At 68.4% G+C, this 8,868-nt stretch overlaps 1 long non-coding RNA gene across 1 annotated transcript; it reads left to right on the top strand.

Moving 5' to 3' along the window:
- Positions 1 to 181: 181 nt before the first annotated feature.
- LOC105854626 lies at positions 182 to 3,443 on the top strand. The gene is made up of 3 exons (XR_001146225.1): positions 182 to 417; positions 1,255 to 2,316; positions 3,018 to 3,443. It is a non-coding gene; the product is annotated as an uncharacterized LOC105854626 (long non-coding RNA).
- Positions 3,444 to 8,868: the final 5,425 nt, after the last annotated feature.

Here is an 8,868-nt window from a genome sequence, read left to right as displayed (position 1 = left end):
GAGGGCGCCCGAGCCCAGCCGCCAGCTGGTTTGTCGCGGGCGAGGGACGGTGTCGCGCGGCCGGGGAGGGGGCTGGTGGAGGGGCCGGGCTGTGACGTCATCGCAGACACCGCGGCCTGGGCGCGCGGACTGGGGGGGGCTCCGCGGCTCGAACCCTGTGCCCCTCGCCAGCCGAGCCTCCCGCCCCTACCCGACCTCCCTGGGAGAGCCCCAAAGCGCCCAGCCCAGGCGGCCACCCCACACCGAGCTCATGGGCCCCCAGCCCCCATGGGCCCCTTTCTATGAAACCCTGAAATCCCACTGCCCACCCCTCCCCCCACAGCGGCAGTAGCCAGCTTGGGCAGGGCGGGGCAGCCGGGGGTGGTCCTCCACCCCGGGAGCAGGTCTGCCCCAGCCTGGAAGGTGTCAGTGTAACAGGTGAGTCCTTGCCCGGGGGCCAGCGCACCGGCGCTCACCTCCCCGGCGAGGGGACTGCGGACTAGGGGCGTGCGCCCCGCCTCGCGAGACCCCCGGGGCCCTGCACCCCGCGCCCTCAGCCCACACTGGCAACCCCGCTTCCGGCAGACACCATTCTCGGCCGCCTCGCGGGCCACCGGCCCCTCGCTGCCCGCAGCTGCCTTCCCCGTGGGCAGCTGTAATGAAGCCCCTGGCCAGCTCCCCGCCAGGAGCCAGCCGCAGTGCGGTGGGGTGACGTCAGCCCAGGCGGATGCCCAGGTGCGGCTGCCCGGCGCCTCCGCATCCGCGCTCCTCTGCTCCCTCGCACCCAGCAGGCGCCCGGGCCGCCCTGGCTGCCCTCTGCGGCTCCTGTCCCCGCCCAGGGAGGGGCAGGTGCCCCGTGCCGCTGGGGGGGGGAGGACCTGGGGCACAGGGAGCCGCAGGGGCCACTGTCCCCGCCCAGGGAGGGGCAGGTGCCCCAAGCCGCTGGGGGGGGAGGACCTGGGGCACAGGGAGCCGCAGGGGCCACCCGACACCTGCCAGCAGGCCGCTCAGCACCGGACGGCCCCCAGGCAGTCTCGCCCTCCAGGCTCCGTGTGGCGGGGCCCAGGGGAGGGGCCTGGGGGTGGGATGCATGGGTGAAGGGCATGCGCCGAGGCGGGGTGCATGGGGGGTCCCTGCCATTTCCTTGGCCATGTTTATCGACCTGGCCAACTTCCCTGTTCCTTGAGCCAAACGGAGCAAGCTCTGTTTTTAGGAACGAGCCCCTTGAGGTTTGTACATTACTGAACTGTCCTTACCTCTGTTGTTTCTCCTTAGATTTGCGTTTTGGTGCAGCTGTTTGCCATTTTCCTCTTGTCTGGATGTTCTCAAGTCTGTGCCCCTCCCCTCTCCTGCCCGTCCCCCCCACCTTGGCGACCCTTTGCACTCCTGGCGGGCGGCCAGCAGGCGAGTGGGCCCGCAGCTCCACCCTGGCGCCTGACGGCGGTCTGACCACAGCTGACGCTGACGCGGCACCCACTCCTGCAGCCCCCGCTTCTCGCCAAAGCAGCCACTCCAGGTCCCACTGTCATTCAGGCCGAGAGGCCCCTCCCCATCCCTGGCCTCCGAAGCCCACGGGTCCCTCCATGCACGTCACCTGCTTTGGGGTCCCAGCTTGAGTTACTGACTGCCGATGGAACCCCCATTCTGGGTCACAGGCGGAGCCAGGGCGCAGGCTGCACTATGCAGATGTCTGACAAAGGGGTTACTGGCAGAGCTGGGGGGGTGCGGGGTGCAGGGCTGGTGGCCAGTGTGTCCTGGTGTAGAAAGGGGGGCAAGACCTCAGCTCCCCGTATCCCGCCCCCACCCCCCCCAGCCCAGGGACAGCCTGGGAGGGGGCCTGCTGCCCGCTGGCCTGCCCAGTCTGGGAGGCGGCTGGCAAAGCTGCGGCCGCACTCGTCCAGCAGGGCATGTCAGTGACTGGGCCTTTCGCCTGGCTGGGAGGGAAGCCCCCAAGTTTGTTTGCAGAGGCCGCCTGTCACCTGCTCTTGGGCGGTGGCCGGCGAGCTGGGTGGCCGCAATGGGCGTGCAGACGCTCGGTCCGGGGCGGAGCTCGCCGGGACTGTGGCGTCGCGTGGGTCCGATTGTCGGTACAAAGGGGCCATCGGTGGGGCGCCCCTCACCCTTTAGTGCTAATTCTTCAGCTCTTTTCAGTGGTGCCCCACCCAGGCGGCCCCTTGCGGATTCTTCCCGCTGCGCTCCCGCGCCCTGGCACTCGCCGGCCGGCCCTGCAGCGAGCCTGGCCACTGCCGCAGTGGGTCCCTTCCACGTGCCTCTTCTCAGTTCCCACTTTCATTCAAGAAAATCAACACAGCCCAGGAACATGGCGCGCCCCGACAGGTGCGCTCCGACCCCGGCCCCCAGTGTCAGCCTAGGCTGGGACAGCTTTGTCACACACCTGCATGGGAACAATCACGTGGGAACGCCCGCGTGGGAGTGATCGCGTGGGAATGACAGGGTGGGAAAGCGCGTGGAATGCCCACATGGGAACAATCCATGTGGGAAAGCCATGTGGAAACGCCCGCGTGGGAAAGCCCTGGGAACAATCACGTGGGAAAGCTGCGTGGGAACAATCAGCCGCGTGGGAACAATCGCGTGGGAAAGCCGCGTGGGAACAATCACGTGGGAAAGCCGTGTGGGAAAGCTGCGTGGGAACAATTGGGTGGGGAAAATCGCGTGGGAAAGCCGCTGGGAAAAATCGCGTGGGAAAGCCGCCGGGAACATTCGCGTAGGAAAAATTGAGTGGGAAAGCCACGTGGGAACAATCGCGTGGGAAAGCCGTGTGGGAAAGCTGCGTGGGAACAATTGCGTGGGGAAAATCGCGTGGGAAAGCTGCCGGGAAAATCGCGTGGGAAAGCCGCCGGGAACATTCGCGTGGGAAAAATTGTGTGGGAAAGCCGCGTGGGAACAATCGCGTGGGAAAGCCGCGGGGAAGGCCTGCGTGGGAATGCTGCTGTCTTCAGACCCTCCTGGATGGGGCTTCTGGCCCTGGGAGCCCCTGACCTCCAGGTCCCCTGGCTTCTTGTTCCATGTGCTGCCAGGAGGCTGCTTCTAGAACTTTCTTGCGTGGGTTTTGGTGCCTCTCCTGTTCGTGTGGAAATCCTTTCCATCTGAGGTCGTCTTTTCTCCAAGCTGGAAACGCTGGCTCCGCCGTTGTCCCACTCCCCGGGCTCACGACCTCCTCAGCAGAGCTAGCCGGTACAGCCCACCCTGTCGCGCGTGAGGCTCTCTGGGTGCTCACCGCTGGTGGCCCTCCCCTCTGGGCCACCCAGACCTTCTTTCTGCCTAAGCCCTGGCAGCACGTGGGCCCTTGGCTCTGCTCCCACACCCCCAGACAGGGGGCCTGACCTTCCAGCCCCACCCACCCAGCTATGCGCAGGCCCAGCCACAGTCTGGGACTCTAGTTTGAAAATGGTCACATTTAGGGCCCTCCCTGGTGGCACAACAGGGTTGGGGGCAGCACTGCGAAGCTGGCCGCAGCTACTGTTTCAGGGCGAGTTCGATCCCCGCCCCGGAGGTGACCCACAGGGCGCAGCAGGCCTCTCCTGACCCGCTCACTGCTCCCCTCAGCAGTGTAATTCATCAATCTACCAGTTCTGCTCCCACTCTGTCTCCGGTGAATCCTCTCACTCCCCCCTGCACCTCTGGCCTGTACCCCAGTTCTGTGTGCATAAATAAATTTTAAAAAGAAAATGCTTACACTTGGGTGCATCTGGAAGACACCCTGGATCTTGCTACCCCTGTCCCCAAGCCAGTGGGGTCCAGGCGAGGCCATAGCCCAGCGGGGGGCAGGCCTGGCAAGGTGCCCACCCCGCCAGCTGCCAGGAGTGCCCGAAAATGCAGGAGGAGCAGACCCTGAGCTAGTCTCGGAATGTGGGGGCCCTGGGGGGCAGGGACCTGCCCCCCCAAGACCAGAACCCTGCCCCCAGCGACCCCAGCGACCCCCTGTGGGCTGTGGCTGCCGGCCACACCCACTCTGGACAGCCTCCCAAGGAGGGAGCCTTGCCCCCCAGAGCTCCCAGAAGGAGCCCCATCCCAGTCTCTGGGGAAGCCGGCCCCTGGGGAAGCCCCGCCCCCAGAGGAAGAACACCCTCCCTGCCTCTCCTAAGGAGAGAGAGCAGGCCAGTCCCAGCCAGCAGTGGCTGCCTGGTTGCCTTGGCAACCTTCCCGTGTGACAGCTTGCTGCTAGGCAACGCCACTGCCTTGGCAACGGGCTGCCCAGCCTGGCTCTAGGGACTGCACAGCCTAGCTGACTTGGGGCAGGCCCCCTGGGGTCTGGACTGTGCCCAGCTCTGGCGCTTGGGGGGGCGGCCAGCGGGGCGTCCAGACTGGAAGGCCCCATGCTGTGTCCTAGCGGAGGGAAGCAGGCCCAGCAGCCACGCGAAGGGAAGGCATCGCAAGACCGTGCTGCTGCCGGCCTGGCCCTGCCCGGCGCCCTGTCCTCCCTTCTCAGGCAGCCCAGGCCGGCCCCAAGGGCACCTATGCGCTCTGCGGCAGCAACACCCAGGCCTGAACCTGGACCCCATGCCCTCAGACCTCCCCAGGCTGGCGGGGGGCCCTGGCCCACCCGCCGCTCCACACCTGCCCAATTCCCGACTTCCAAAGCCAGTGGGGGTGCTCTTCCCCACACAGCTCCCTGCCCTCACCGCTGGGTGGGGCTCCCTGCTCGGGAAATCAGGCTGTGTGCAAAGGGGCGCGCCTAGCCCCCAAGAAATGCCCCTGAGCTGGGGGGCTGCAAGCCTGTGAGCGGGCTCCCTCCACCCAGGCTTCTCCCTGGGCCCAGCCGCAGGGCACAGCCCTCGGAAAGGGAGCGGGTCCGGTGGCTGTGGGGCCCACCCAGCTGCCCCCAAGCCCCTGCCCCTGGACATAGGTGAGGGTGGGAGGCCGGGGGCCCGCACTGCAGCAACAGCCCTCCCAGCTGCCCCCTGCAGCACCTGACCTGCTGGCCTGTGCAGCCTGCAGGATCAGTGGCCGCAGCGAGCCAGATCCCGCCCCGCGAGGGCTCTGGGCCACCCCACCTGCTGCCAGCGCTGCCTGGACCGTGGGCCAGTGACTCAGTGTTGGTCAGGCTGATGTGGCAGTGGGCAATGGCTGATGTCGGGGCCCAATGAGTGGGGCCCGTGTCCATGAGCAGCTACTTTGAGGGCTCCTGGGTGACCAGACCCAAGGAAACGCCAACTCTTCAACAACTGTTAACTGAAGCAGCCCCACCTGCCCATGAAGACTTCTCTCCAGGGAAAGTTATCTGCAGGTGAACAGGGTGGACAGGGCAGGGGTCTGGAGGTCAGATAGGAGGACAGATCAGCTGCCCACCTGCCCAGACTCTAAGACGGGAGCTGCCAGAAAGCCCAGAAGGTGAAGCCCCACACAGGGGTGCCACGGCTGGGGCCTAGCCCAGGATAGGCCCCCTAGTGGACAGTCCCTGTCTGGGGGCCTCCCCCGGCGCACAACTGCTAGGCCCCGGCTCCAGGAACAGCCGCCACGGGCATCTCAGACACAGGGACAGAGGTCACTGTGGCCATGCGGGGCGGCCACCTCACCCGAACAGTGTCAGTGACAGTCACCGCCAGTCACCAGAAGTCTGGACAGCGCTGGCCAGTGTGATGGCCCCCACTGGGCCCAGAGGCCTCACCGGTGCTCCCAGCTCTGTGAGAGGCTGGGTGACGCCGACAGCAACGGCCCTGAGCGCCTGGCCAGGCCGCCGGGCTCCCTTCGGGCGACGGCAGGGGCAGGGCGCCTGGCCGGACAGCCCCGCGGTGCCCGCCTCACGGGCGGCTGCTGGGTGCTGCCTTTCTGCTTCCTTCAGGGGCTGGAACCCTTTGTCAGCACGGCAAGCTGCAGCTTATATCTCTCTCAGGTGCCCCGCCCACTAGTCAGTACTGTGGCTGATTGGACCACTTAGCACCAATCAGCTCACAAGTCACACCTGATTCGTCCATTCCACAATCCAGGTCGTGCACTGTTGCATAAAAGGGCTCTGAGGAGCACCTGCCACAGCCGACCTGTAGAGCTGCGGGAGAAGGTGTCAGCGGAACCAGCGCCTCAGGATGGACAGGGCAGCGTGTGTTAAGGGGGAGCTGAAGGGAACAGGCAGCGGTCTGACCTTGTGAATCCAACGGTGGGCCCGTAGCTTCTGGTGTTCTGAGCCGCAATCAAGTGTGGGGTGGAAGACAGAGTCCAATCCCAACAGCAGCAGAAGCTGCAGAGCACCTGTGAGGGGCTGAAGCCAAAGTCTGGGGGGATACCCCTGGGGGGAGCCGTGAGGTTGGGCTGGAAAACCGCACACAGCATCAGTGCGGGGCCTGATAGGGAATACAGGGAGGCGGAAGCACCCTGGGGTTCACTGCTCCAGAGTCAGCATTTTAGGATCTTCGGCGACTGGGGCGGCGATCCGGGAGGTCAGCGCCTGGCTGTCCAGCAGCCACCTCAGCGTGGCAAGCTCGGCCGGCCGACTGTCCTGGCTCTGAGGCGGTCACGGCGGAGGGAGGCCGGGGCCCAAGTGTCCCGTGGGCGCCGTGGAGCCGCCTGTCTGCCACGGGGCGGCTGAGCCGTGCCGCACTGGCGGGGGGTCGCGGCGGCTCGCTCCCACGCACAGGCTCCAGGTGCACCCAGAATCTAAAGTAGAAATAAAGCTTCTGGCGACTCTTGCCCTGCAGGGAGTTTCTGGGAGTCCTGCTTCCCGTCTCCGGGCACACACAGGGGTGCAGGGGCCCCGGCGGCGGGGAGGGGGCAACCGCGGATGTGTCCAGGTCAGCCGGAGGCGGAGCCAAGGGACAGCAAGAGGCATGGGCAATGTGGGACCAGAGGCCGCCGCAGGCGCCAGCAGCCACGCGACTTCAGGACCGACGCCGGCGCTCCGAGCCTCTCCGGAAACAAGTGTGTTCTAAGCCACGAGAAGCCGGAGGCTGTGAGGGCTCACGTGCTGGGGGGCGTCTGGGCGGGGCGCCCGCCCACCGCGCTGGGAGGTGCAGGCCAGCTCCCGTGACCCCACTGGCCGCCTGGACAGCGCAGCACTTGTGCACGGCCGCCGACCCCCCACGCTGTGCCCTGGGCCACAGCAGCCACTGCCACGGCCCTGCCAAGCCCAGGTGGCCCCGCGGCGCCGGCTTGCTGGCCCTGCCCGTCTGCCTAGCGGGCCTGCTCCCCGTGGACCCCGCCAGAGGCTTTCAGCAAGCCTGAGGGCGGGACGGTGCTGGGCACCACGGGGGGGCACATGGCTGGGTCCCTCCGGCGCTGGCAGGGGCGGCTGACCTTGGAGGAGGGAGCCGGGGCCCACACCCCCCACTTGCTGTTCCGGGGGCAGGACGGGCAGGAGCCAGTGAAAGCCCTCTTCGGGCGCTGCTGGCCGACCCCCAGGCTCCAGGGTGGGCTGCACCCCACGCCCAGCCTGGCTTCTCTTGTGATGGGCAGGGCCGGACACCCCCCGAGCAGGCACAGTGACTGGACAAAGGGGGCCTTCCCGGGCGGGGGCAGCCCCTGGGCACCAGGCTCTGGCCCTGCCGGAGAGCCTGGCCTGGGCTGGGCCTGTGCAGCAGACGCCGGCGGCCCAGAGTCTCCGGGACAGGGCCAGAGGCAGAGAGGAGGCCACCAGGAGCCAGGGCGGCGGGCCCAGCAGAGGCTGGCAGGGTGGGCCCCCGGCCCCCCTAGAGGACAGTGGCCTTGGGTCCCGGCTAGGGCTGACACTCTGCAGGGTGAAGACCCAGAGGCCCTGTGGGGGGCGGGGGGGTCCCGCATCAGAGCCCAGAGGCAGCTGTGTTCAGTGCCCCCCGCCCCGTCCACCCTGCACGGAGGAGCTGGCCGGGGTGCAGGAAAGGCTGGGGCTGCTGCAGCCGGAGCCCCACGACCGCCCGGCATCACAGGAACGGGGGCAACCCCACACTTTGCTGGGAGCACCCCACCCCGGAATCAGGGGGAAAGACGTGAGAGAAGCCCCCAGACCTGGTGAGGCGCAGGCCTGACTCTGGGGCTCGCAGCCGGCAGGGCTGTGCTGGACACGGCGGGCAGGGCAGCCCCTCCCAGCGAGCACCCCGAAGACGCGGCACCGCGCCCACCCACCACCTTCCGGCAGCCCCGGTGCCTCGAGGGACTCGCCAGGCGACAGGCTCGGCTTTGGGGAGCCAGGGTTCCGGCCCTGGGGGGGCCGGCGCCGGGGGCCAGCTCCCTCTGGAGCACGCAAGGGGGGGCCTCATCCGTGGGGTGTGCAGAGGGGAGGCGCTGCTCCGGACCGTGGCCTGGGCCAGCCACCTGCCGGCCAGACTCCCGCAGGCAGGGCCCACACTCCCGGGAGCCGCGGCCAGGCTGAGTGTCCTCTGCCTCTCAGACCCCCCGGTGCTGGCCCCTGGGGGGAGCCCGGTGCGACTGCGCCCCCCGCTGGGCCCCCAGCTACCGCCCCTGGGGCTGCAGCACAGGGCCGAGAAGCCGGAGGCAAACAAGGGGCTCCCACAGCACCCCGCCCCGGGCCTGGGGGCGTCCAAGCCCTGGCTTCGGCCCCAGTGTGGCACCCCGAGGCGCCGGAGTGGGGGGCGGCTGGGGGCAGCCTCACCACAGGCCCCGACGGCCCTGCCCTGTCCACCTGCCTGGGGGGCAGGATGGGGTCTGGGCCTGGTGCGCGGGGCCACCCCTGGGACGCCTGGACCCAGCAGGACGCGGCTTGGAGGGTGACCCCATGGCGGAGGGGGTCCCCCGCGGGGAGGCCAGCGGGGGGACACCCTGGCGCCCATTTGAAGCCGGGGGGTGGAGGAGCAGGCTGGGTGCGGGCCGTGGGCCTGAGGAGGCCCTGGAGACGCGCAGGCTGCCAGGCACAGGGGCTGGGGTGTCGGGGCTGCGGGGCCGGGGGCAGGCGGGGCGCCCTCCTGCGCGGAAGTGGCTTCAGATTCTCAGTGCTGCGCTTTA

This window comes from Condylura cristata, unplaced genomic scaffold (assembly GCF_000260355.1).
Source record: "Condylura cristata isolate star-nosed mole 26May11 unplaced genomic scaffold, ConCri1.0 scaffold00069, whole genome shotgun sequence".
Taxonomy (NCBI): Eukaryota; Metazoa; Chordata; class Mammalia; order Eulipotyphla; family Talpidae; genus Condylura; species Condylura cristata.
This window is presented reverse-complemented; position numbering and strand designations above follow the sequence as displayed.